This window comes from Pinus tabuliformis, chromosome 1_1 (genome assembly GCF_031772625.1).
Source record: "Pinus tabuliformis cultivar Carrire ecotype Pingquan chromosome 1_1, CPIR1, whole genome shotgun sequence".
NCBI lineage: Eukaryota > Viridiplantae > Streptophyta > Pinopsida > Pinales > Pinaceae > Pinus > Pinus tabuliformis.
In genome coordinates this window covers 507402412-507406776 of record NC_142297.1, presented here as the reverse complement: position 1 = coordinate 507406776, position 4365 = coordinate 507402412, and positions in this window count along the sequence as shown.

Genomic DNA, 4365 nt, shown 5'->3' with positions numbered 1-4365 from the left:
GAACATGGAATAATAAGGGAATTCTCTACTGCAAGGAATCCTCAGAAAAATGTAGTGGAAAGGATGAACAGAATGGTTCAACAAATGGCTCATACTATGATGGATGAGTCTGGAATTCCCACAACTTTCTGGGGTGAAGCTGCATTTGCTTCAGTTGTTATTCTCAACAAAAAAAACATCCAGGTGAACAGCACTCAAACTCCTCATGAGCTCTGTATGGTAAGACTCCTTCGGTAAAATATTTCAAAATTTTTCGAAGCAAATGTTATATCAAAAATACTGATGAAAATCTTGGCAAGTTTGAACCTAGAGCAGATGAAGGCATTCTCCTTGGTTACTCTCCCCACATCAAAGCTTACAAGTGTTACAATAAAAGGCTTGGAAAATTTGTTGAAAGTATTGATGTAGTGGTTGATGAAGAAGAAAACACTCCCATGCAGGTAAGATCTGAAGACTTCGAAGATGATGAGGACTATCCATCAACATCAAATCAGATTCATGATGAAGAAGAAACCCATGAGGCACCAAAGGAACAGATAAGGATAGAAGAAAAGACTCCATCCAGGTATGTTCAAAAGAATCATCTAGAATCTCAAATTTTGGGGCAAAAGGAGGCAGGTATACAAACAAGAAGAACAATTGCAGAAGCTTCAAGCTATTTGGCATTGCTCTCCTCCACTGAACCACAAAATGTAAGAGAGGCATGAAAAGATGAATGCTGGGTTAAGGCAATGGATGAAGAACTTGAGCAGATTGAAAAGAAAAACACTTGGGAGTTGGTTCCTAGATCGAAAGATAAGAATGTCATAGGGACAAAATGGATATTCAAAAACAAGTAGAATGAAAATGGGGAAGTTATTAGAAACAAAGCCAGACTTGTTTGTAAAGGGTATGCTCAACAAGAAGGAATCGACTTTGAAGAAACTTTTTCTCCTGTTGCTAGACTTGAGGCCATCAGAATGTTCCTTTCTCTCTCTAGTTCTTAGAAGTTCAAAGTATTTCAAATGGACGTGAAATCTGCTTTTCTAAATGGAGACTTGGATGAAGAAGTGTATATTGAGCAACCATATGGGTTTCTCCTTGGAAATGATCCAAAGCTTGTATGCAGACTCAAAAAAGCTCTCTATGGCCTTAAACAAGCTCCAAGGGCTTGGTATTATTGCTTGGATAAATACCTCCGTCAACAAGGTTTTATAAAAATTGACAATGATAAGTTGCTAATACTTGTTGTGTATGTTGATGAAATCATCTTTGGTAGCAATGAATAAGACATGAGTCAAAATTTTGCCTTAGTAATGCAGAGAGAGTTTGAAATTTCTATGCTTGGTGAGCTCACATATTTTCTTGCTCTACAAGTCCAACAAAACAAAGATGGCATCTTTCTATCACAGACCAAGTATCTCAAGCAGATCTTGAAGAAATATGGGATGGAAGATTCGAAACCAGTATGTACCCCTATGGTGACAGGATGTAGCCTCAGCGAAAATGATGAATCGGTAGCAGTACATCAACCAACCTATAGACCATGATTGGTAGTCTACGCTATCTAACAGGTACCCGACCGGACATTATGCATGCAGTGGGAATAGTTGGAAGGTTTCAGGCAAATCCAAAGGAAACTCATCTTCAAGCAATTAAGAGAATTTTCAAGTATCTTCAAGGCACTCAAAACTATGGCTTATGGTATCCTAGAGATACAGATCTCACACTTCATGCATATACAAATGCGGATTGGGCAGGAAGCGTGGATGACAGAAAAAGCACTAGTGGTGGTGCATTCTTCATGGGTCCTAGATTAGTATCTTGGTTCAGCAAGAAACAAAGTTCTATTGCTTTATCTACAGCTGAAGCAGAATATGTAGCTACTGCATCTTGTTGCACACAACTCCTTTGGATGATGCAAACATTGCAAGATCTTCAAATCACTTATACTCCACATATCTCCATTCTTTGTGATAATACAAGTGCTATCAGTATCTCAAAGAATCATGTCATGCATTCAAAGACTAAGCACATACCAATCAAGTATCATTTTCTCTGAGAAAAAGTGCTGGAACAAAAGGTCAAATTGGAGTATGTTCCCTCTAAGGAACAAGTTGCTGATATTCTCAGCAAACCACTGCCCAGGGAAACCTTTGAATACCTCAGACAGAAGCTGGGAGTAATTGATGCATCATATTGTTGTTGAAACTTGTCTGTTTCAGAGAAAAGTGGTTGTACGCGAGTTTCCTGAGGAGGATCCTCGTACATACGCCAGTTTATGCAGGTACAGTCTCGTATATGGTGGTTTGAAGGAAATCAATGGGGTTAGACTCTGGTTGAAGACAATCTGATATGGGTCTGACAGAGACCATCTGGCACAGGTTCAGGGGGAGCAGATAGACTTCTAATAATGGATTGTTGGCATTATCTTAGAAGCTTTTGGTTCAAGTACACAACTGTTGTTGATTTCAGGTGGAACAAATGCAGAGGGAGAGCAGAAGGAGATCATGGTTACTGATCTGAATAGTGATTGACAGATGCCACTGATATTAGTTATTGATGAATTTCATAGTCTTGCTCTAGATATTTCGTCTCTATGTCGTGTATATCTTTTATTATTATCAAGGTCATGTAATGGCCTATTTTGGTTTCCCCACTATGCCTGGGATGATTGATGTAATAAACTTGGTTGTCATGTGTAAATTTTTGATGTATCCCCACTTGGTTGGGTGAATGATCCCCACTTGGTTGGGTGATGGATGTTTGTATAAAGTCGTTTGGTGATGGGAAGGTCATTTATGATGTATGAGTCATGGTTCTTCTTGAAGAACATCTTTTTGCAGATCTTGCTTACAGTCAGAGGGAGCATGGTCAGCACAGCAAAACAGAGATTTCAGCATGCACTCAGGGGGAGCATAACCCTTTGCCCTTGATGAAAAAGGGGAGAATGACTTTGAGGATCTTGGGGTTGCCATCAAGTCCAAAGGGGGAGATTGTTGGCATTATGACAGAGGTTTGGCACTATGGCACAAGTGTTGTCCTTGATGGCAACTCACTCTGGTGACAGATCACAGTTCAGGCACTCAGAATGAAGGAAAAGATTTATACGTAGCTTCACTTTGACGAAGACACGTATACACGCAGGTTAGACGTTCCAAAGGCGCATATGCGTATACACGCACTTTCACGCAAGGAAAAGCGCATACATGTGGGAGAACTTATTTTCGGTCCATCGTATTTTGTCCTTGGTATTTGAACCTATGGTTTTGAGCCATGGTATCTCGTCAGAAGTGTTGATCCCAAGTATTGGGTCCATGGTATTGTTTTGTTATGGTTTTGGACCATGGTATTGTGAAAGGCCTAAGACTATAAAAGAGGAAGGAGATCATTTGGCAAAGTATCATCTGAATTATTGAATATCTGATAAAGTGCTAGATCTAGAATATTGGTGATTGGGTTATGGTGCAGAACTAGATCTGAATGAAGGAGGAACCTGAGCACAAGGAGAAGGATAATTTCTATTGATGGGTCAAAATCCTAAGGCTTGAATAATAGTATCTTTGTATGATTTTGATCTGTTATATGTGGCACATGCTTGATCTATGAATCTGGTAATCTAGGTTAACTAATGTTTGAATATGTGAAAGAGTGAATTATCCTTTATAGATCTGTACGCAGGTTTAGTGAAGTGAAGGCGCGTATACACGCAGATTCTGTGAGTAAAAATAGCGTATACGCAGGTTGGTCCAAACACAGAAGCGTATGCACACATGTTTCTGATTATTGAAGTAGCGTACGTCTCTTGAATTGTGTTCTAGCTACTTCTATTTATTGCTGCAGTGTTTTGGGTTCAGAATTTGGTGTGTGGTTACTGTTACTGTGTTCTGGGTACAACTGTCAGAGAAGTGTCTATTTGATTCAGTGTTAATTGGTGAAAAGGAGATTGTTTGATGCAAAATTCTTGATGATTGATTGATGTTCATGGATCCAGTCTGAAAATTTATGAAACGTGGTCCCTGGAAGTAAAGAGAAGGTTGTAGCCTTCTGCAGGTAGTAGCCTGCATACTAGTATCCCAGCTAGTACAAGAGCTAAGGGGGTTGTAGCTCCCTTCCAGGAGAAGCTAGAGAATGAGAGAGGGTTGTAGCTCTCTGCAGGTAGCAGCATGCGTACTGGTAAAGGACTGCACCAGTATAGAAACATTGTAAAAATAAATTTCTAATTAAAAGAAGAGAGAGACGAATTGCAGCAGGTGGTTTTCACCCACATTGGGTTTCCACCTTATATCTTGTGTTCTTGTGTGTGATTTTATTCTGCTCTGTTTCACTATTTCTGGTTACTATTTATTTGATTATGATACACATATTAATGTTCAACATGTGTAA